The 26,051-nt window shown below is 35.1% G+C and overlaps 1 pseudogene; it reads left to right on the top strand.

Annotated features, from left to right (window-relative positions):
* Window positions 1-18,600: 18,600 nt before the first annotated feature.
* Window positions 18,601-23,296, top strand: LOC113000176 (calmodulin-binding transcription activator 5-like; annotated as a pseudogene).
* The last annotated feature ends 2,755 nt before the right edge of the window (window positions 23,297-26,051 follow it).

Genomic DNA, 26,051 nt, shown 5'->3' with positions numbered 1-26,051 from the left:
CAACGTTCCAATTGTTTTTTAAATGGTGTAATCGATTACAATATATTGGTAATCGATTACCAGTGTATCTGAAAGTTGAAATTCAAATTCAATTGTGAAGAGTCACATCTTTTCATAAAATGCTTTGTGTAATCGATTACATGGTTTTGGTAATCGATTACCAGTGACAAGTTTTGAATAAAAATCAAGAGATGTAACTCTTCCAATGGTTTTCTCAAGATTTTCTCAAGGTTATAACTCTTCCAATGGTTTTCTTGACCAGACATAAAGAGTCTATAAAAGGAAGACCTTGACTTGCATTTTATGTACTTGATATAACTTTTTACACAACTTTTTGAACATCTTCTTGAACTTCTTCTTCTTCTTCTTTTGCCAAAAGCTTTCTAAGTTTTCTGGTTTCCAAACCTTGTTCTTTCACAGAAAACAAAAGTGTGTTATTCATCTTTTTCATTCTCTTCTCCCTTTGCCAAAAAGAATTCGACAAGGACTAACCGCCTGAATTCTTTTTGTGTCTCTCTTCTCCCTTTTCCAAAAGAACAAAGGACTAACCGCCTGAATTATTTTGTGTCTCTCTTCTCCCATTTCAAAGAATTCAAAATGACACAGTCTGGGAATTCTTTTGATTCTTCCCTTTCCCTTAAACAAAAGATTTCAAAGGACTAACCGCCTGAGATATCTTTTGTTTCCCCTTCACAAAGTTTCAAAGGACTAACCGCCTGAGAACTTTGTCTTAACACATTGGAGGGTACATCTACTTGGGTTGTTGTAACTGAGAACAAGAAAGGGTACATCTCTTGTGGATCAGTTCAAGTGGAGGGTACATCCACTTGGTTGTTCAAAGAGAACAAGGGATGGTACATCCCTTGTGGATCTTTGCTTGTAAAGGCTTTTACAAGGTTGAAAAGAAATCTCAAGGACCGCAGGTCGCTTGGGGACTAGATGTAGGCACGAGTTGTTGCCGAACCAGTATAAAATTCTTGTGTTTGTCTTCTTCTTCCCTACACTCTTTAATTTCCGTTGTGCACTTTAATTATCGCTTTTACTTTTGGTTGAGTTTCTATTTTTGTTCTTTACTTTCTTAACATTATAGTAAAAGCCTAATTGTATCTAGTAACATTAAGAAGGATAGATTTTTAATTAGTAAAGGTTCATTAATAATTAATTCAACCCCCCTTCTTAATTATTCTGAGGCCACTTGATCCAATAGTTTTGATTTGAATCATATCCATGGATATTTGTTAGTTTGTATACGAACATGTATTTGCAATATGTTGTATAGATTTTATTTGCAATATTTGCAATATGTTGTATAGATTTTATTCGAGTCTTCAATGGAAGTCTAAGATTGTGTTTAAATGAAGCTAATAGAAATGATGTGAAGACTTTATTTAGAGTGGAAAGGGAGAATTTTATTAAATCCTAGTTCAAACTATTTCAGCATATGTGATGAGTTGATTTCGAACTCTAAATCATATTTGTTCCAAAATTATAGGAATGATCATTAAATTTTATTGGAACGGTGGTGCGAAAAAATGGAAATTACATTGGATGAATTGGGAAAAGGTAGTTAGTTATGCCAAAAATAGAAGAGAGAGTAGGCTTTAAATCACTTAAGGCTTTTAATGGAGCACTATTAGCCAAACAATATATGGTTATTATGGAGGCAACTCATAGAAACAAGAAAATCCTTCATGGATAAGGTTATTAAGGCCTATTATTTTCCAAAGTCAAATATTTTCAAACAACTAAGGGGTATAGACCCAGCTATGCATGCTGAAGTAATTTGATATCATAGAAACTTTTTGAGAAAGAGAGTCATTGTAGGGTTGGCCATGGAAGAAAACATCACCATCTGAGAGAAAATTAGATTCCAATTTTTAGTGATTTAGACCCAAAAGCGGGCCACGACATGCCATGACTGCAGTATTTGGCATGCAAAATACAGTCCTTTTCAAGAATGTCTTCAGGCAACAAAATCTGCTATGTAAATTATCATCTTTTTTGCCTCTTTGGTGCTTACTACACTGTCTCTCTGTGAGGGTTTTGTTAAACTTGTTTTCTTCATTTCTCTTAGGCTTCTTAAATTATATTTGCATCCAATATTTTTGTGTTACAATATAAAGCTGTTGGACATCTATGACAGCCAATTCCTAGGTTACATAGGCACACAAAGACAGCATCAAATACTAACTTCAAACCACTTTAAAAGTTCCCCACACTAGTAACCCATGTAAACAGTGATAAGATGGAAATTGTCCTTAAAAACATTGTTATCAGTTATCACTTTGTCACTCTATCATTTACAACCTATCAAAATGACATTTAGTATTAGGTAGTCTACCAATTGATTTACAACCCTGGCTAGATAATATCAAGTTCAATCTGCTTTGCCCATTTGTCCGGTCTCTCATTCTTATCAACACTCTTTGAGCTTTAATAGCATAAGCAAAAGGCCATGTGGAGGCATAGGAATGCACTTGATTTTACAAATCAAAGTTTGGTGTGGGATGTAGACAAAGGATCAAGCTGAATGTTTTGATGATGCCAAAGGTTCACATGCGTCTCAAAGCTTTATTCAAGACAAAGAAATTAAAGATATTCAAGATGGATGATCAAGACAGTCTCTAGAGTCTTAGAAAGGGTATATTAAATAGGAGGGGAATTCCAATTGAAGTAGCAAAAGGTTTGGCCAAGAAATTTAAGTTAAAAAGTTTTTTTCAAGAAATTTACTCTCTAGTAATCGATTACCAGAGGATGTAATCGATTACCAGTGGCCAAAACTGATTTACAACAGCTATTAAAATTTGAATTCAAAATTTGCATTGTGTAATCGATTACACATATATGGTAATCGATTACCAACGGTTTCTGAACGTTTTAATTCAAATTTTAAAGCTTGTAATCGATTACACACATACTGTAATCGATTACCAGAGGAGTTTTTCAGAAAACATTCTCAACAGTCACATCTTTTTATCTGTTTCTTAAATGGCCATCAAAGGCTTATATATATGTGACTTGAGACATGAATTTGAAAAGAGTTTTCAAGAACAAAAAGGTCTTATCCTCTTAAAAAGCAAAATAGTTTTATCCTCTTACAAATTCCTTGGCCAATACACTTGTGATTCAATAAGGAATTATTTGAGTGCTCAAATTGTTCAATCTATCTCTTTCAAGAGAGATTTCTTCTTCTCTTCTTCTTTATTCTGAAAAGGGATTAAGAGACCGAGGGTCTCTTGTTGTGAAAAGAATTCTAAACACAAAGGAAGGATTGTCCTTGTGTGTTTAGAACTTGTAAAAGGAATTTACAAGATAGTGGAACTCTCAAGCGGGTTGCTTGGGGACTGGACGTAGGCACAAGGGTGTGGCCGAACCAGTATAAATCTGAGTTTGCACTTTCTCTTCCCTTAAACTCCTTTATTTATTATTGTTTTATATTCATATTCAAATTGTTCTATTTGAATCAATATTTAAGAAATTCATTATTAAGGGAATTTATAACTTGAATAGAAAGTTAAATAGAATTTTTAATTGGGAAAATAATTTGTAATATCTTAATTCAACCCCCCCTTCTTAAGATATCTGAGGCCACTTGTCTAACAAGTGGTATCAGAGCTTCATTCTTGTATAAAGTTTAGAAGCTTCAAGAACTATGGCCTCATCAAACTACTTGTTTCCCGAGGGAAATTCTATAAATAGACCTCCCATCTTTAATGGAGTGGGTTACCACTACTGGAAAACCTGCATGCAAATCTTTATAGAGGCAATAGATTTAAATATTTGGGAAGCCATAGAACAAGGACCTTATGTTCCCTCTATAGTGGCCAAAAGTGCAACAATAGAAAAACCTAGAGCAGATTGGACTGAGGAAGAAAGAAGATTAGTACAATATAATTTAAAGGCCAAAAATATTATTACATCTTCCCTAGGAATAGATGAATACTTTAGGGTTTCAAATTGTAAAAGTGCTAAGGATATGTGGGATACACTACAAGTAACACATGAAGGCACAACAGATGTTAAAAGATCTAGGATAAACACTTCAACTCGTGAATATGAACTTTTTAGGATGAATGTAAATGAAAGTATACAAGACATGCAAAAGAGGTTCACACACATAGTTAATCATCTTGCATCTCTAGGAAAAACTTTTCAAAATGAAGATCTAGTAAATAAAGTCTTAAGATGTCTTAATAGAGAATGGCAACCAAAGGTAACAGCCATCACAGAATCTAAAGATTTGTCTAGTATGTCTCTTGCTACGTTATTTGGAAAATTGTAGGAGCATGAAATGGAATTACTGAGATTAAATCAGCATGAAGAAACTGATAAGAAGAAGAAGGGAATCGCTCTTAAAGCCTCATCTGCAATCCAAGAAGACAGTGATAAAGAAGATTCAATTGACTTGGATAATGATGAAGATATTAGTCTTTTTGTAAAAAGATTCAACAAGTTCCTGAGAGTCAGAGGAAATCAAAAGCGACCCAATTTTAAACCTAAAAGAAGGACAGAAACTTCATCCTCTACTCTAAAATGCTTTGAGTGCAATCAACCTGGACATCTGAGGGTTGATTGTCCCATCTTCAAGAAAAAGATGGAGAAGTCTGAAAAGAAAAATATTAATGAAAAGAAATTGAAGAAAGCATACATTACATGGGATGAAAACGATATGGAATCTTCTGAAGATTCAGAAAATGAAGAAATAAACCTCTGCCTTATGACAAAAAGTTATGAAAGTGATGAAGAGGTAACATCTTCAAACAATTTATCTATTTCTTTTGATGAATTGCAAGATGCATTTGTTGATCTGCATAAAGAGTCAATTAAACTTGCAAAGTTAGTTTCATCTTCAAAGAAAAAAATTTCAAATTTAGAAAATGAAATTTCAAAATTAAACAAAGAATTAGATCATCTTAGAAATGAAGTCTCAATTTCTAAACCAAATGAAAAAGTTCATATCTCTACTATTTCTGACAAGAAAATGTCAGATTCTTGTAGTTGTTGTGAAAAGTATGAAAAAGAAATCAAAGAGTTGAAAAACTCACTTGCAAAATTTTCTTATAGTAAAAATAATTTAGATGTCATATTAGGAAAACAAAGACATGCCTCCAATAAGGCTGGACTAGGATATAAATATGAAAAACAACAAAAATTTCATAAAAACTTCTCTACTTCCACACAAAAATATAATTCTAGTTTTATCACATGTTTTTACTGTGGAAGAAAAGGGCATGACACATCTACATGCTATTTTAGAAGAAATTGTAACAATATTAAAATGATTTGGGTCCCAAAAGGATCTGTTATTCATACTAACACACAAGGACCCAATAAAGTTTGGGTACCTAAGTTACAACCTTGATTTTGTAGGAACCCTTGAGGAAAAAGTGGTACATAGATAGCGGATGCTCAAAACATATGACGGGAGACGAATCAAAATTCATACATATCTCTCCCAAGAAAAGCGGACATGTAACTTATGGTGACAACAACAAAGGTAGAATTCTTGGAGTTGGAAAAATAGGTACAAATTCTTCAACCTCCATTGAAAATGTTCTACTTGTTGAAGGTCTTAAACATAGTTTGCTTAGTGTGAGTCAATTATGTGACAAAGGCTATCTGGTATCATTTGATTCTCAAAAGTGTGTCATTGAACATAAACATGATACGAATATAAAGCATATAGGGTTTAGAGTCAACAATGTTTACATGATAGACTTAAGTCAAAAGCTAGATAATAATCAATGTTTTCTTAGTAAAGATGATGATCCATGGTTATGGCATAAACGGATTGCACATATAAACATGGAACACTTAAATAGATTAATATCAAAAGATTTAGTTGTTGGTTTGCCAAAACTAAGATTTGAAAAAGATAGGCTATGTGATGCTTGTCAAAAGGGAAAACAAACTAGGGTTTCTTTCAAATCTAAAAACATTGTTTCAACTACTCAACCCTTACAATTACTACATATGGATTTGTTTGGTCCTTCCAGAATCATGAGTTTTGGAGGAAGTTACTATACTCTTGTTATAGTTGATGATTATTCTAGATACACATGGACTCTTTTTATCACTCATAAGAATGATGCATTTCAAGCATTTAGAAAACTTGCAAAAATCATTCAAAATAAGAAAAATCTCAAGATTATATCTATTAGGAGTGATCATGGGGGTGAGTTTGAAAATAAAGAATTTGAACTATTTTGTGATAAGCATGGGATTGAGCATAACTTTTATGCACCAAGAACCCCTCAACAAAATGGTATTGTTGAAAGGAAAAATAGATCTTTGGAACAGATTGCTAGAACTTTATTAAATGATACTCCTCTTCCAAAATACTTTTGGGCTGAAGCCGTTAACACTGCATGCTACACTTTAAATAGGGCTTTAATAAGACCCATTTTAAAGAAAACTCCATATGAATTATTCAATGGCAGAAAACCAAACATCTCACATCTTCATATCTTTGGTTGTAAATGTTTTGTATTGAATAATGGAAAAGATAACTTAGGAAAATTTGATGCTAAGTCAGATGAAGGTATTTTCCTTGGATATTCTCTGCATAGTAAAGCTTATAGAATATATAATAAAAGAAAAATGACAATTGAAGAGTCCATACATGTTTCCTTTGATGAGTCTAATGCCATTCTTCCGAGGAAGGATTTTTTAGATGATATTTCAGATTCCTTAGAATATACACATATTCATGGAAATGACTCTAAAGAAAAAGATGAAGGAAGCAATGAGGATTCTCAAGATAATGGAGTTAGAGGAAATAATGAACTTCCAAGAGAATGGAAAGCCTCAAGAGATCATCCCCTCGACAACATTATTGGTGATATATCAAAAGGGGTAACAACTAGACATTCTCTTAAAGATTTATGCAATAATATGGCTTTTGTATCTATGATTGAACCTAAAAATATAAAAGAAGCCATAGTAGATGATAACTGGATCATTGCCATGCAAGAAGAACTGAATCAATTTGAAAGAAACAATGTGTGGAAACTAGTAGAAAAACCTGAAAATTATCCTGTCATAGGAACAAAATGGGTTTTTAGAAATAAATTAGATGAACATGGCATAATTATTAGAAATAAGGCTAGGTTAGTAGCAAAAGGGTATAATCAAGAAGAAGGAATAGACTGTGAAGAAACATATGCTCCAGTTGCAAGATTAGAAGCCATTAGAATGCTCTTAGCATATGCATCCATAATGAATTTTAAGCTCTATCAAATGGATGTTAAAAGTGCTTTTCTAAATGGCTTAATTCAAGAAGCAGTATATGTTGAACAACCCCCAGGTTTTGAAATCCCAGATAAACCAAATCATGTTTATAAATTGCAAAAGGCTCTTTATGGTTTGAAACAAGCCCCTAGGGCGTGGTATGAACGTTTAAGTAATTTTCTCCTAGAAAAAGAATTTTCTAGAGGAAAAGTGGATACCACGTTGTTCATAAGGAGAAAGCATAATGATATTTTGTTGGTTCAAATATATGTTCATGATATAATTTTTGGATCTACTAATGATTCATTGTGCAAGGAGTTTTCCCTTGATATGTAAAGTGAATTTGAAATGTCAATGATGGGAGAACTAAAGTACTTCCTGGGATTACAAATCAAGCAAACTCAAGAAGGAATATTCATCAATCAAGCCAAGTACTGCAAGGAATTGATCAAAAGATTTGGGATGGAAAGTGCAAAGCACATGGCTACACCGATGAGCACTAGCTGTTACTTAGATAAAGATGAATATGGTCAATCTATAGACATGAAACAGTATCGAGGTATGATCGGATCTCTTCTCTATTTATCTGCTAGTAGACCTGATATTATGTTTAGTGTATGCATGTGTGCTAGGTTTCAATCCAACCCCAAACAATCACATTTGAGTGCAGTTAAAAGAATCATGAGATATCTATTAGGTACAATAAATTTAGGATTATGGTATCCTAAGAACTCAACATGTAACTTAATAGGATATTCTGATTCTGACTTTGCCGGATCTAAAACTGATAGAAAAAGCACAAGTGGAACTTGTCAATTCATTGGATCCGCTCTTGTCTCATGGCATAGTAAGAAACAAAACAGTGTTGCTTTATCCACTGCTGAAGCGGAATATATTTCTGTCGGCAGTTGTTGTGCACAGATTTTATGGATGAAGTAACAATTATCTGATTATGGTATCCTTCTTGATCGAATACGTATTAGGTGTGATAACACTAGTGCCATAAATCTATCCAAAAACCCTGTTCAACACTCTAGAACCAAACATATAGAAATTAGGCACCATTTTCTTAGAGATCATGTCCTAAAGGGAGATTGTGTATTAGAGTTTGTTGATACAAAGAATCAGCTTGCTGATATCTTTACAAAACCTCTCCCAAAAGATATATTCTTTTCAATAAGAAGAGAATTAGGCCTTTTAGACCTTAGTGATTTGGATAGTTAAAGTTTAGGATTGATTGATTAATTTATTCTTATGATTGATTGTTTATATGTTACTTTGATTTTTTTTATTCTTGTTATTATGATAGAATTTATGTATTCATGTGTGTTTTATAGTTGAATGATTGAATTGAGTGCATTAGTAGTAATGATTAATCATATTAGATGTGTTTAGCATAGACATAGGTATTTTTTTTAGAAACTAGCCTAGGTCATGCTCTGGTAATTGATTACCATCCATTGTAATCGATTACACAAGAACAAGAAGCCTGTAATCGATTACAACATCCTATAATCGATTACCAGAAGGCTCATTACTCATGTAATCGATTACCAAACCTTGTAATTGATTACAACTCGTCCTCGTCTATAAATACTCACGAAATCAGAGTTGTTGCGCAGCCACGGCCTCCCCTCACGCCTCCTCCATACCTAAAACTTCAAATCTTCGTATCTCACTCAATTCTTCACCAAATCACGTCCCGTAAAGCCCAATATTCCTCTTTTTCACTCCTTTTTCACTTTCACCGATTAAAATCCACTAAAACTTCATCAAATGGCAGAGCCATCGAAGAAGAGAAAGGGATCATCCTCCACCGCCGCTGCTGCTGCCCATTGCCGCCACGGACCATCTGAAGCATCCACAACACCTATTCATCCATCTTTATCATCTCTAAGATCATCCACATTGTTTTCTTCCGATGATCAGCGTCTACGGTACCTCTCTCAATTTTCTTCTAGGATCATCTTAGACCCTAAGTACCTAGACGTAGAGTTCTTTAATGATGAAACGTTTGATTGCTATCAAGTGTTTCAAAATTCTGGGCTTGTTGATTTCATGTCATTAAAACTGCCACATTATCCTGAACTTGTAAAGGTCTTCTACTGCAATTTGAAAATTCAGGATGGCATTATTTCCTCTGAGGTGCATGGTATTCCTATGATCATTGATAAGTCCTTATTCTTTTCTTTAACTCATTTACCCAGTCAAGGTGCACCTTTTGAGGGCACCATTGTCGATGACTGGAAATTTGATTATTCTAGTCATGATGCTCGCCGCATGGTCTGCAATGATCAGGCTGAAATGACCGGTAGATTGCTGGTCAGATCATTAACTTTTGATAATCGCATCATGCACTATACAAATGTTAGAATTTTGCTTCCCCAGTCTTCAAATTTAGCACAAGCCTCTGAGGAGGATTTGATTCTGATGTGGGCTTTTCTCACCGGTCGCCAGATCGACTGGGCCCATTTGGTTCGGTACCGAATGCATAAGGCATTACGGGCCAATGCACCTCTACCTTACCCACAGTTGATAACTTTGTTTCTGCGTCATTTTCAAATTCCGCTTGATGATGAGCCATTTGTTCAAGTCAAGTGTTCGTTTGCAATTGGTGCTGGTGTCGTGACTTCCTTTGGTTACCGTAAGGATCGGAATGGTCAATGGCTGAAGAAAGACGCACTCCCTCCTCAAGATGAGCGTACTCCTTCACCTCCTCCTTAGCGTGAAGATTCAGCACTCCTGAATGAAGTCCTTACCAAATTACGAGGTCTTCGTTCTTATGTTGGTGAAAGTTTCGACTCATTGGATACACGCTTTGCCGGCATGGATATTCGCCTCACACAAGTTGAAGAAGATGTCTCCTTCATCCGTACTTGCTTTGATCCACCACCACCGCCTCCATCGTCCTCTTAGCTTAATTGTTATTATTATGACTAAGTCTTATTAGTAATAAGTATTATTATTACTTTGTTTTATCGCCGTGTATTTGGCTTTTTGTTGCTCTAGTTATCGTACACTTGCACTATTATTATATTTCTGGACTTTGCTTTGGTTGGTTATGACAATGTATGGATTTATTTTGGTTTAATGTTTGGCTCTGTTTAGCTATTGATTGTCTTGCTTAGTTCTTTTTGATGTTGCCAAAGGGGGAGAGAACTTGGGTTAGAAATCAATTAAAATCAATTAGAAATCTATCATTAAAAATCAATCCTTAAAGTTAGGCATACATGCCAAAAGATAGGGGGAGTAAGGGCTGTGTGAACGTGCTATCATCTTGTATATAGCTTGTCTTGATTTCAGGGATTGTCATCATCAAAAAGGGGGAGATTGTAGACAAAGGATCAAGCTGAATGTTTTGATGATGCCAAAGGTTCACATGCATCTCAAAGCTTTATTCAAGACAAAGAAATTAAAGATATTCAAGATGGATGATCAAGACAGTCTCTAGAGTCTTAGAAAGGGTATATTAAATAGGAAGGGAATTCCAATTGAAGTAGCAAAAGGTTTGGCCAAGAAATTTAAGTTAAAAAGTTTTTTTCAAGAAATTTACTCTCTGGTAATCGATTACCAGAGGATGTAATCGATTACCAGTGGCCAAAACTGATTTACGACAGCTATTAACATTTGAATTCAAAATTTGCATTGTGTAATCGATTACACATATATGGTAATCGATTACCAGCAGTTTCTAAACGTTTTAATTCAAATTTTAAAGCTTTTAATCGATTACACACATACTGTAATCGATTACCAGAGGAGTTTTTCAGAAAGTATTCTCAACAGTCACATCTTTTTATCTGTTTCTTAAATGGCCATCAAAGGCTTATATATATGTGACTTGAGACACGAATTTGAAAAGAGTTTTCAAGAACAAAAAGGTCTTATCCTCTTAAAAAGCAAAATAGTTTTATCCTCTTACAAATTCCTTGGCCAATACACTTGTGATTCAATAAGGAATTATTTGAGTGCTCAAATTGTTCAATCTATCTCTTTCAAGAGAGATTTCTTCTTCTCTTCTTCTTTATTCTGAAAAGGGATTAAGAGACCGAGGGTCTCTTGTTGTGAAAAGAATTCTAAACACAAAGGAAGGATTTTCCTTGTGTGTTTAGAACTTGTAAAAGGAATTTACAAGATAGTGGAACTCTCAAGCGGGTTGCTTGGGGACTGGACGTAGGCACAAGGGTGTAGCCGAACCAGTATAAATCTGAGTTTGTACTTTCTCTTCCCTTAAACTCCTTTATTTATTATTGTTTTATATTCATATTCAAATTGTTCTATTTGAATCAATATTTAAGAAATTCATTATTAAGGGAATTTATAACTTGAATAGAAAGTTAAATAGAATTTTTAATTCGGAAAATAATTTGTAATATCTTAATTCAACCCCCCCCCCTTTCTTAAGATATCTGAGGCCACTTGTCTAACATGGGAGACTATATTGCAAGGCATCATATTCTTGTCTTGGGGCTGGTTGGAGAGCTTAACATAGGACATTGACCACCCCTATGCGCAATGTAATTGTTTTGTTTGAAGATGTGTAGATACTACATATGCCCACAATGTTTAAGTGTGGTATTTAAATCCGCGATAACAATGGTGGCATTTTCTTTAATGCCTTAAACACTGGAAGTCAAAGTTTCTTTCCCTGAATTTTATTCCTGATATTACATTCCGATTTTTGACTCTATGACTTGTTAGACATTAAACTGTCTTTGTTACATGTAATACAAAAGCCTATAAACAGTACCACGTCAGTTATCTCCTCAACTCCTTTCCAAGTTCCATAATGCATGTTTCATTGTGGCTCACAATACTGAAATGCTTTTGCTGCCTGCTCATGTTTGTGTAAGTCAACATTAAAGATAGTTTTTCCCCCTGATTTGTTCGTTAAACGAACATAATAAGCTCCATCTCATTTCATTGAAGCTGCCATTGTCGTAGTCATTTATATTCTTAAAAGCATCTATCTTGGTATGTGAGTTAATCCCACTTTTATTTGTAACTTTGTTGTTCATATATAACTATTATTGTTCATTATAAATATGTGCATTTTGAGTGAACCCTAGTTTCCCGTTTGAGATTCCATACCATGATTAATACGGATAGTTTGGATTAGTTGTGGTATGGAATCTTGAATTGTCCATTTGGACAGTTTGGGAACTATCCTTTTTTAGTTCATTCATATTTATAGGTTACGTATGGTGTGTTATATTTGATAAAATTTCGGTTGATTGCGTATTGCATTGTTTTTCAGGTGCATACTTGATTGTGGTCCATTGATTTGAGCGCTTTTATTTTGTGTACTTGGAGACCAATGCGAAATGCTGCCGAAATTTCGCTAAATTTCACATACCATACTTAACTTGTACATATGAATGAACCAAAAAAGGTTGTTCCTGAATGGGATAGGACCTCACCTTGATTTGAAAAAAGTGAGAATATCATGCATACGGCATAACATATGCACTTTCATATAACAAAAACCATGAATAGAAGTTGGATTCAAGCACCGCGCATAACTGAAGAGTATGAAAAGGGGGTACATGATTTCTTGGAATTTGCAAAACAGCATGCACCAGTGTTGGATGGTTTGTATTTCTGCCCATGTGTCAACTGTGTTAATGGAAGGCGTCAGTCATTAGATAACATTAAGTCACATCTCATTTGTGACGGCTTCAGTTGGAGTTATGCAAATTGGATATGGCACAGTGAATTGCCAAACATGTCCAGAGATGCCGAGACTGAGGTGGTACATGTTGAAACCGGCGATCGAATGGAAGACATGATACGTGATCTTGGCCAAGAGGGATTTTTGGAAGCGCATGCACCCTATCATGATGACTTAAAAACTAATTCAAAGTTGTCGTTGTACGAAGGGTGCGTAAATTTTACTTGGTTATCGGCAGTGCTAGCTTTGGTCAATTTGAAGGCTAGATTTGGGTGGAGTGACAAAAGTCTGACTGACTTGCTTGTGTTGTTGAAGACGATGCTTCCTAAAAATAACAAGTTACCCAAGAGTTACTACGAAGCTAAAAAGATATTATGTCCTGCGGAAATGGAGTACCGAAAAATTCATGCATGCCGACATGATTGTGTGTTGTATAGAAAACAATTTGCTAACTTGCAGAATTGCCCGACATGTGGGGTATCACGATACAAACTAAACGACGGGGAAAGCACTAATGATGATGGCACAAGCAACCCTCGTCTAGTAAAGGTTTGTTGGTACCTTCCAATTATACCAAGGTTTAAGCGATTGTTTGCTAGTGCACACGATGCTTCAAACCTCACATGGCATTCAGTTAGCAGAATCAATGATGGGTTACTCCGACATCCCACTGATTCACCACAGTGGAAGACAATTGATCACTTGTATCCTGAATTTGGAGCAGAACCTAGAAACCTAAGACTTGGTCTTGCTTTAGATGACATCAATCCATTTGGTAACTTGACCATTACTCACAGTTCGTGGCCCGTGTTGCTAATGATTTACAACCTTCCTCCTTGGTTATGCATGAAGGTAAATACATTATGTTGTCTATGATGATATCGGGTCCAAGACAACCAGGAAACGATATTGATGTCTACCTGACTCCGTTGATTGAAGACTTGCGGAAATTGTGGGTGGACGAGGTTGATGTGTATGATGCCAATCAGGGTGACACCTTTAGCTTGCGTTCGATGATATTTTGCACTGTCAATGACTTTCCTGCTTATGGAAATTTGAGCGGGTATAGTGTGAAAGGACACCACACATGTCCAATTTGTGAGCAGAATATGAGTTTCATCCAACTTAAACATAGCAAGAAGACAGTCTATACAAGACATCGGAGATTTTTGAAACATTATCACCCTTATCGCTGATTGAAGAAAGCATTTAATGGAACCAATGAGCCTGAAGGTGCCCCAGAACCTTTAGCTGGCCATCAAGTGTATGAACAGGTGAAAGACATTGTTACTGTATTTGGTAAGACACAATGGAAGGATCATGTAGAAAAGAACATTTGGAACAAAAGGTCAGTATTCTCTAATCTTCTTTATTGGACCAAACTACATGTTCAACATTGTCTCGACGTAATGCATGTGGAGAAGAATGTGTGTGATAGCTTAATAGGCACCCTTCTTAACATCAAAGGCAAGACAAAGGATGGTCTTCAATCTCGTCAGGAATTGGTGGACAGGGGTATACGACAGCAATTGCATCCTCAACCACAAGGTCGCCAAACCTATTTGCCCCCAGCATGTTACACAATATCAACAAAGGAGAAAAAAAAATTTGTCACTGTCTAAAAAATGTTAAGGTACCACAAGGATACTCTTCCAATATCAAGAGCCTTGTGTCAGTTAATGATTTGAAGTTGGTTGGGTTGAAATCTCATTATTGTCACGTCTTAATGCAACAGTTGCTAGCAGTAGCCGTTCGTGGTATCTTGCCTGACAAAGTTAGGTTTGCCATAACCCGGTTGTGTTTTTTCTTTAATGAGGTCTGTAGCAAGGTTATTGACCCAAATAAACTTGATGATTTGGAGAATCTTGCCGCCATTATCTTGTGTGAATTAGAGATGTATTTTCCTCCATCCTTTTCTGACATTATGATTCACCTAATTGTTCATCTTGTACGTGAGATCCGGTTGTGTGGGCCAGTATTTTTACGGTGGATGTATCCTGTTGAACGTTACATGAAGGTGCTGAAAGGATATACAAAAAATAGAAATCGACCAAAGGCTAGCATTGTAGAAAGATACATTGCTGAGGAAGCAATTGAGTTTTGTTCAGAATATATAACACTGCGACAGCAGTAGGAGTTCCTCAAAGTTGTCATGACACAACCATTCAAGGTCGGGGCAAACGAGGATTCAATGTTGCAACCATTGATCGACAACAACTGTCACAAGCTCATCTATATGTATTACACAACACAGCTAAGGTCATCCCATACATAGATGCTCACAAAAAACATCTTAGTTGTATCAACCCTAAAATGAACATGATGAGGTTGTTGCACGAGCACAATAGAAGTTTCCTGCATTGGTTTTGACAAACAATCTTCATTGATGTGAGTGCTTCCAAGACATTAAGATTGCTAGCAGTTGGCCCAAATTTAAATGTGCCAACCTGGAAGGGATATGATATCAATCATTATTCTTTCTACACAAAGTCGCAGATGATAAAAGTACTATTCAGAACAGTGGGGTCACTGTTGATGGTCAATCGGATCATTTTTCTAGTGCTTCTGATAAAAATCCCATTGAAGCATGCATGCCTTACTACGAAGTAATTCAAGAAATATGGGAGCTTAATTACGGTGAATTTAGAGTACCTCTCTTTAAATGTCAGTGGGTAAATGGAAAGACCGGTGTGCGTCAAGACAAAATGGGCTTTACTTTAGTAGACCTGCAAAAGATTGGTTACAAGGACGACCCGTTCATCATGGCAGTGCAAGTGCGGCAGGTATTTTATGTAGAAAATCCAAGCAACTGTAGATGGTCAGTTGTTTTGCAAGGAAGAAGTTTTTCTAACAGTGAACAAAATGATGGGTCAACATTTGATGTCACTGACATGCCGCCTTTCTCGAAAAACATGCCTTCGATCATTGATGACCAACAAGAAGACGATGTATATGCAAATCGGACTGATCATGACAAGGGTTTATGGGAGAACATTCTTACGTAACTACGTAAGCATTCTACACGTCAAAAGGGACCCTTTATTCGTGGAAGGTGATGGATACTTCATACATCTCAATGATGAATTAGTGATTTCGCTAGTGTTTATTTTGTAAATTATTTAATTGTATAAAAATAATTAGATTTTAAAATTAAATTTATGTCATTTACAAAACTTGATATAATAATTAATAGATATTTTAATATTTTAAATATACTTACTAGATTCCAAATTATATGTATGAAAAAGTTTTATTTGATCGAGATAAAATTAATTTCAATAAGTTTACTCTTTTTACAAAAGACTATTTTTTAATTATGAGTTGGAAAATATCCACTCTATGTAAAAAATTAATTTTAAATCAAATAAATTATACTTTTTAAATATATTTTTAAAATTTGATAAGAGATATATTAATTTTTTAACTAAAAGAATTTTTAGGCAGTCAAACGTGAATTAAATAGTTAGGGATTACTTTTAAACCTTTTTTTTAAAACGCACTAGGACTTGTCTCTTAAAGTTTTTAAGTTATTCATTATCATAGTCCATATTAATATTTAAAGCATTGCTTATAAATTACTAAGAAAGTACTAATGATAAAAAAAAATGCACATATACTAATTTGCAAGATTGTATAGAATCAAACTCTTTGTCATCATTTTTTTATGATGTAATAAAAATTTTCTTCTAAAGTCTTGAGAATATGAGTGTCTCTAGCCCACTTCATCTTGCTCATATAAGGTGTTGTATGTGATTATTATTGATCTAAAAATATAAACTTTTTTACTAAATAAATCATTCTCAATTCTCAATTGTATGTAATCATTTGGGTTATTCTGATGTCATACATGAATTTTTATATATTACATTAATGAAATTATTGACTTAGTCATGTAGTTAACGGAAATTACATTAATATTTTTGTTCTAACGTTATTTGTTTTATATCCACAGCATCTTGGCAACACCTCCACCGTCCCCGCCACATTCAGATAATCCCGCAAAGGTTCCTTCTAGGAAGAGTAGGCAATCCACCAGGCTAAGATGGTTGACAACTAGGAGCTTAGATCATCCACGACCAGTTGTGAACGTGAATCCTACCACTGGAAGAGGATTAGGCCCCCATAAAGAGAAATTTCACAGTTATCTGGGGGTCGTCGCACGTGAGAAAGTTCCAATTGCCCACTAAAACTGGATTGTTGTCCCCGACGACCTTAAGAAGCTAATATGAGAAGATATTTTGGTATGCGGTTATAATTATATTGTTTTTCTTTTATGATTGTGTATATAACTAACTTCTTTGATGAGTCATTCACTTACTTTGACATAGCGTGTTGCATGTGCAGCGCAAGTTTGACATTCCTGAAGGTGACAATGCGAAAAATAAGGTCATGTCAACAGTTGCAACTAGATGGAGGCAATTTAAGTCTTCGTTGACTTCTAAATTTGTGTATGCTGACAATGAGGGTAAGGAAATAATTGATCCTACACTGAAGTATGGTCTTTGATGCAATCCTACCCCGCAAGGGCATTGGATAGAAAAATCCAAGTAGATTGGGCCAGATATGCAAGAGAAGGCCCTAGGGTTCTTATGAGCCTTAGGGTAGATTTCGGGTCCATGGGCTAAGTACGAGCCCACTTATCTTTGTAAATATTAAATTAAGGTTTCATTATTTTTGGGCCTTGTATTTAGGGCTCCATAATGTAGGTAGGGTACCCTAGAAATATAGGATTTTTCAGCCCTTGTATTTTAGGGCACCTAGACTAGTTTTTGTATTAGGGGTAGTTTTGTAATTTCACATGCACTAAGTGGATATTTGATGTGTGTGGTTGGAAATAAATTTAATTGAATTGGTAGAAGCCCAATCCAATTAAATTTTAGAGGCGGAGGTGAGCATTTGCTTACTACACCCCATTGCCACATCATATAGTCACACTTTGTGCATGTCCTTCATGCTTTTCATGCCTCATGACACCTAAGCACACTTAGTGGAGAATCTTGGAATTGATCTTGGATTAGTGGGCTGAACCATAACTAAAATTCACTAATCATAATTAGTGAAATTTTGGCTCTAAAGTTTGGCTCCACAAATTCAATTTCAAATTCAAGTGAAATTTGCATTTCCCTCCAATTTTGTGTGACACTTAGGCTATAAATAGAGGTCATGTGTGTGCATTTTTTTTCAACTTTGATCATTTGAATATTAACTTCAGATTTCAGAGCTCCTTTTGAGCACAAAATTTCGTGCTCTTCTCTCCCTCTCCCTTCATTCATCTCCTTCTTCCTCCAAGCTCTTATCCATGGCCTCCTATGGTGGTGAGCTTCTTCTAGACTCATCTTCTCCTTGAAGTGGCGTCTCCACTCTCTCTTCCTTCTCCACTCCGCTGCCATTTATCTTCCAAGAAGCAAAGGAATCAATTGATGAAGAAGATCCTAGGCCTACAAGCTCCAATGGAGCTTGCATCATGTGGTATCAAGAGCATCTTCATCTAGGTTGGCAACTTTTTGTGTTGTCCCCACGACAAAATACTGGGGTTTGGTTTTGTTCATTACGAAAAAGGCATGATGTTCACATCAAGGCTGCAATTAATAGGTAATTCGCAAGCTTCACCAACTTTTTATTTTACGACTTCTTTTGTACGAATTGAACAAAGTGGTTTATATGTTATTTTTGTTTTTGTTATTTTCTAATTCAGTGCAATGAAGAAAATATTTTATTCATTGGAAGACACTTATAATGGCTCTGCGCCTCTATGGATTGAAGCAAAGGTATGTTATTCTGTTAATGAATACTTATTTGAAAATTGCAGTACAAATTGCCAGACAAAAGGTGAGGCAGCTTAATTCCTAATTTTCATATTTTCATGTAGAGTCATGTTCAAGTAGGAGGATATGAGTGTGGATACTATGTCATGCATTGGATGTGGTGCATAGTCAGCGCCAGTTTGGAGAACAACTGGAATGAGGTAAGCATAATATCATGATAATCGTACCTCAATGGGTGAGGGACAAAACTAATTTAATATATAACATTTTGTAGTGGTTTGCTGACGAAACACCATTAGACAAGGAGACCATGACGACACTACAAAAGAAATGGGCAACCTATTTTCTAGAACTGTGGAAGATGAATGATTGTACACAAATTTCCCTGACATAGGAACATTGTTGTTTGGAACATAATTTTTTCATTGTTTATGTCTTTTATATTTCTATGCTCATGGATGACATTTAATTCAGCTTTCTTATATAAGTGTTTCTTAATAAATTGTTTAGCCTGTATAATTTGAGTTTGCTATGTATTTGGGTTACCATCTGTACTTATCCGTATAGGATAAGTGTTTTTGTTGTCGCACACTGTTTAAGTGCAGCTGAGTGGTATCCGCATTATGGCAGAATCTTTGAAGGATTGTGTAATTGACAACAATGAATATAAGGTACGTATACTGGGCTGCCACCACTCACATATTTTGTTTCACTGCAAGCATTATGGTTCATATTTTTACAATTAATAGTAGTCATTCAATCTTTTCCTAGTAATTAATGTCTAGTCTACTAGTGCCGATATGTATTTTATCCTTTCAGCTGATGCACTGGTATCAACGGGGTTGGCTGATTTAGGTTATGGGTATGTCAACATAGGTACTCTTCTTGTGTGTTCAAAATGAACATTCTAAGTTCTAACAGTCTGTCATGTATTTATACTTTTTTGATAGGATATTTTATCATTTTTTGTTATGTGGAATATGAATGAATTAAACACTGACACAGAGATTAGAGGGTATAGCAAGTAGCCTCAGGGTGAGTGTTGTCGCTATATCAGCATATAATTCCTTCCTCCACATTTTGTTATTCTTGATTCATTAGCATCATATCTAATTTTTGACATTCTTTCTGGTCATTTATTTTCTTTTCCCCATCCATCAGGTTGGTAATGAAGAAAGGATCCATGTATATTATGCAAATGGCCACGGTAACCCAAATTTTGTCCGAACATGTTATTGGCTGCTTGATAAGTATGCATTTCACCTATTTCTTAAAGCTTCAATTCGAAAATTTTATGCATGCTCATACTGCTGAATTATGTTATAGTATGGTGCTTCTGTTATTCTCGTATATATTGGTTAAAGTATAAATTAAAACAAGTTTGCTAGTGGACACAAATGATCATAACGCTTGTACTGTGCCTAATGGAGGTAAATGGTAGTTGATTAAAGCACAATGAGTCACTTGTCTGGATTGCACCATATATTTTATTATAATTTAAAATTAACTTTTTGCAGGCACAGTTCCATATTTTGATCAACAAGATCAAATTTTACTGAATGGCAGTTTCGACAATGTAAGATAATACTATCTTTCTGAAGATGGACAGTTAGTTTTTTTTCCTTTTTTTTACCTAGGAAAAAAATTTTATTAGAGAGAAAATGAGTGAAGCACTGGAGAATAACTAGGGGGAGTATGTGAGATATCCTCTTTTCTAATTTCTAATATTAATAATGGAAAGCTCAAGAAAGGAGAAACATTCAAAGATGCAGCAAGGCTATTTAATCTGTTTGCATGTTGATAGTGAAAACTATCATGAAATAGCCATGAGCTAATCACCAAAGAGAAGCCAAAAGTACAAACCTATCCTAAAGCAAACCTAGGGGCCAAGAGATCCTAAAATTGCAGTATCACAAAACTTTTGCCTCTTGATTGTTGGTCCTTTGAAATTTATCATAAGACCATTTCATCCTCTTTAAAGTATATGTAATAGAGATTTTATTATATTTCCAAGACAACATGTTTTATACATGTTCAGTCATTCAGCATCCAGGACATTGGCATTTAAAGTGTCTTTTTGACTATTATTTCATCGGCCATTCAATATGCATGCCTAGGAGTTAAGATGCCATTTTACCTTTGTGATACTATTTTTTCAAATCACGTGTAATCAAATAAAAAAGGCCACAACCATTTTCAAGAATAGGCCTTGAAATTATAGTGAAGCAAATGTGGGATTTTTACTTATTATACTTGACTTATATCATTTCCTTTACTTCCTCTTCCTTCTTCTTCCTCTTTTTTTTGTTCTTTTTTCTGAAGATACTTGCATTCTGATAGTTGCTGCTTTGTAATACTTGCTTTGTCACCAGGTAGCCAACAATGTATCTGCAGAAATTGCTTCTTTTGGTAATGTTACTCAGCCAATTGCTGGGAGAAACAAAGTTCCTTACAAAATTTCTGAAAGTGTTACTCTTCAAACGATGGACAATCAAGCAAATCCACATGAGCAGAAGAATAATACAGTTTCCTTAAGTGGTGTTGATTCCTTGGACAGTTTGTTCAATGATAGATTGCAAAGTCAAAACAGCTTTGGAATGTGGGTGAACCACATCATGTCTGATTCTCCATGTTCAGTACATACCCAGCTCTTGAATCACCAGTTTCATCCATTCATGAACCATATTCATCTCTGGTAGTGGATAGTCAACAATCTTCTCTGCCAGAACAAGTATTTACTATCACTGATGTATCCCCTACATGCGTATCTTCCACCGAGAAATCAAAGGTTTCCTTTGCCCTTCTTATAGATCTACTTACTAGCAAATATTATCTGCTTTAAGCATATTTGTCTTTAACAGTTAACTCTAATGTTTTATTTGGTTTCTTACTTGTCAGTTGATTCCTTAGTCTTTTTTTTCAATGTTGATTTACTTCCTGTTGAATTCCATAGCTGTAAAATGTAAAAATATAAACTCCAACGATTATGAATTGTTAGTTCTTTTCAATTTTTCCAAAATCAGTTTTAATTGGTGTTATGAGTTGCTCTTTGGCTACAACCATGCACATCTTCATGTATACAAATTGTAAAAGAATTTAATTGAGTACATACTTGCTGCTTGATGAATTCATATGTTTGCTACCTATTATTTTGACTTTCTGAATTCCTTTACTTGCAGGTCGTGGTGACTGGATTTTTTCTTAAGGACTATATGCACCTTTCAAATTCTAATCTATTATGTGTCTGTGGTGATGTTAGTGTTCCTGCAGAAATTGTTCAGGTTGGGGTCTACCGTTGTTGGGTATCACCACACTCTCCAGGATTTGTGAATCTCTACTTCAGCATTGATGGCCATAAGCCTATTAGCCAAGTTGTTAATTTTGTATATCGTACTCCTGCTTTGCATGATCATGCAGTTTGAATGGAAGAGAGTGACAATTGGGACGAGTTTCGACTACAAATGAGGCTACAGAATTCGCCCTGAAAACATCATTTATTTCCAATAGTTGGCAATACTTAATGAAGTCAACTCAAGACAACCAAATTCCATTTTCACAAGCAAAACATGCCCTGTTCGGAATTGAAAAACAGACTAAAGGAATGGCTTTTCGAAAGAATTGTTTTAGGCTGCAAGACTACTGAATATGATGGTCATTGCCAAAGTGTAATCCATTTGGGTGCAATTTTGGGATATAATTGGGTTGTTTCCTTATTTTGATGGTCAGGCTTGTCATTGGATTTCCGTGATAGGTGTGGATGGACAGCTCTTCATTGGGCAACATATTGTGGAAGGTATAATACACAAACATCCCACTTGTTTAAACCATTAGCCCTTCTATAACTACATTGACCTAACAATCATTTTTTGACATGGTTTCACCATTCATGTTCTTTTCTGTTTCTCTTTTCCCTACATAAAGGTGCACATTAACATAATCAATGTGGATTTAGCATGATTTTGGGAAAAGTAGACTGTTTGAACTTTGAATTAAAATTTTCTTATACATTTGATTTAATATTTGTATCTTCAGGGAGAAAGTGGTTGCAACTCTATTGTTTGCTGGGGCGAAGCCAAATTTGGTCCACAAAATCCTGATGAATGCACTACTACTGATCTTGCTTATATGAGGGGTCATGATGGCTTAGAAGCTTATCTTTCAGAAAAATCTCTGGTTCAACACTTCAATGGTTGGAAATATCAGTGGCTCACTGGAAACTAGCACGACTGATCCAGTATATCCTGCAAACCTTATCGAGGACCAACAGAACCTGAAGGATACGTTGATAGCTTACCGAACCGCTGCTGAGGCAGCTTCCCGCATACATGCTGCATTTAGGGAACACTCTCTAAAACTAAGAACTAAGGCAGTATCCTACTCTATAGAGTAGCTCATATACCTCACACACCTATGACTATGTTTTAGTTTTGGTCCATCTGCGTAGAAAGTGAACCTCTGCGTGTTTTAGCTTATTTTCTCGAGTCTCAAATCATGTGCCTCACTTGCACATTAGACTTAAAATGATGCCATAAGTAATGCATGTTTTTGATATATAACTCATTTTAGTGTTGTCTGCAACTTGTATACTTTGGTCATTTAATTGTTCATATTGACTGTTGTTACAAGGCTGTGAACACTTTGTAATTTTTGGATTAGTTATTTGAAGTTGTTCCTTTTAGTACATTTTTTTTTTACATTTTAGTAGTGTACAAAAATTATAAAATAAATTAAATATAAAATAAATGTCTATTGATTTACATTTTCTATTTATGAATCATGGTTCATTTGATTTACATTTTATGAATTATATTTAATCAGAAATAATGCTTGATTTCAACATTGTGAATGAATGTACCAAAACAATTTGCTCCGTTTTGGAAAAAAAATTAACTTTCTACGCCAGTTTTCAGAAAACCGACGTAGTCTGGTGAAAATACAACGACGATCGTCTACCTAAGACCGACGTAGAAATGATAAAGTACTATGACGGTCGTTACACATAAACGGCGTAGAATTGAGCAAATTCAATGACGGTCGTTACACATAAATGATGTAGAATTGAGCAAATTCAACGACGGTCTCTGCAGATGACCGTCGTAGAAATGAGCAGGTACTACGACGGTCTTTCTTGCTAAACGACGTAGTACTTTCTCATTTCTACAACGGTCTCTGCACATGACCGTCGTAGAATTAAATACCTAGCTACGGCGGTCATCCAGAGTAACCGTCGTAGATTGATAAGCTTTTTAAAACGGTCTTCACGACCATCGTAGAATAGACCAAATCTTTTTACGACACCATCTACAACGACGGTCGTAAACCAATGTTGTTAGCCTCAAATAACCGATGTAGAACGTTGTTATTCTAGAAGTGCAATCTTTTGTAAGTGAGATTCAAACTTTGATTTATCATGTTGTGAAGACTAACTCTTTCTAGATATAATTCTCATCAATTAGTTATGTTGTTTGTTATCTTAATTATAATTTCTCTTTGTTGACAAAAAAATATAAGCAAAACAACAATAATTGAGTTCAATAAGCACAATTGATGAGCATTTCATAATATATAATTTGTGAAATGATAATTAGTACATTTTTTGTGTACAATAATGACAATGAGATTTAAACCTAAAATTATCCAAACTTCACCATCACTGAACCTATTAGGTTAATTATTACATATTCATATTTCATCACTTACAATACCATCAATTCTTAAATACTTAACATGACCATTACAAGTGATTAACATACAATGGTGACATAGGCAAACACATTGAATATAAACCAACAAACATGAAGGAGTAAACATATAAACTAGGTTTCATCCTCTTTGCTTATGACTTTGAGCTCCATTAGTAAGCATCTTTGCTGGGATATATCCTGAAAAATATCATGTCTTAGAGGATGCTCTGAAGACTCTATGGATAGGCTTGACTCTTTCTATCGGAACAATCATCTTATACATTCATCATGGTTTTACCCTTACTGAAGCCTCTAATGGATCATTCATGCCTATGGTCGAATATACACCTCTTGTTAACCACCACCTAAAACACTTTAAACCCCTCCCTGTAACCAATTATTACCCACCACAGTCTAGCAAGCCTTATGAAGCCATTCCCCAAGTCAAGCCCGACACTATAGCATTATAATGAAGTGCCATCAAAGAGCATGGTATCACTCCTAGTGCCAAACCTGACCCTACATCAATGGCTTACTTCCCATCCAAATTGCGTAGACAAAGACTAGCGTTATTGAGCCATTCAAAATATGAGTAGTGAAAGCCAATAATTCTATTATGCAAGCACTCCCAGGTTTTATATCTTAGCATAGATGATAGATTACTATGTAACTAAAGTTAGCTTAGAGTTAGTTTAGTTGGTTGATCTTTATGTAACTAAGAGTTAATTCAGTTAGTTGTGAGTTAGTTACTCTTGTAACTAACTATATAACCAACTGATGTAACTAACTTTGTAAGTTGATTCATTCTATGCAATTCATGGCTTCCTTCATCTCTTTTTCTCTTTAACTTCCTCTGCAAGCTTCTTTTGCAAGCTTTGCATTCATTCATGGCAGGCATGAGAATTATGATGGTATTAGAGCTCTTCCATTGAAGAGCTCTGCTGCATAACTCTCTACTCTTGCTTCTTTTCTAAGTTTCCTTTTGATTTCTTCATCATGAATAACTATTTACCTCTACAAGATCAATCACTAAATATACACAGTCCATACTACCTTTATCCATGAGAAAATCCTACAACTGCATTGGTTTCTCCAGTGCTCAATTCGACAAATTACAACTTGTGGAGTCGATTAATGCTCACTGCATTAAGTGCGAAAAATAAGGTTGAATTTGTTGATGGATCAATTCAAGGTTATCTATAGAATCATACACTTCATACAGATTGGAAAAAGTGTACCAACATGGTGGTTTCTTAGCATGTCCACTCAATCTCACCTTCGATTAGACAGAGCCTCATTTGGATGGATGATTCATGAGACATATGGAAAGATTTGAAGTCAAGATATTCACATGGGAATTTGCTGAGAATTTCAAAATTTTTGTAGGACATGGCTTCTATAAGATAAGGTGATCAAACCATAACTAATTATTTTACGAAATTGTGTGTTATTTAAGATGAATTGGAAAGTTGATCCAGTGTGTTCATGTGATCCAAAGTGTATGTGTAATGCTCTTACTAGTGTTATGGAAAGGAAGAAACAAGATCGGGTTATGCAGTTTCTTAGAGGCTTATATAACCAATTTAACATTGTTAGATCTAATGTATTGATGATGGATCCATTACCTAGCATAGCTAAGGTTTTCTCATATGTTGTTCAAGAAGAAAGACAGCTTAATAGTAATGATGTATTGGGAAACAC

Source organism: Glycine max, chromosome 18 (assembly GCF_000004515.6).
Source record: "Glycine max cultivar Williams 82 chromosome 18, Glycine_max_v4.0, whole genome shotgun sequence".
NCBI lineage: Eukaryota > Viridiplantae > Streptophyta > Magnoliopsida > Fabales > Fabaceae > Glycine > Glycine max.
The sequence above is the reverse complement of the archived record's forward strand: the minus strand, read 5'-3'. Positions and strand labels throughout refer to the sequence as shown.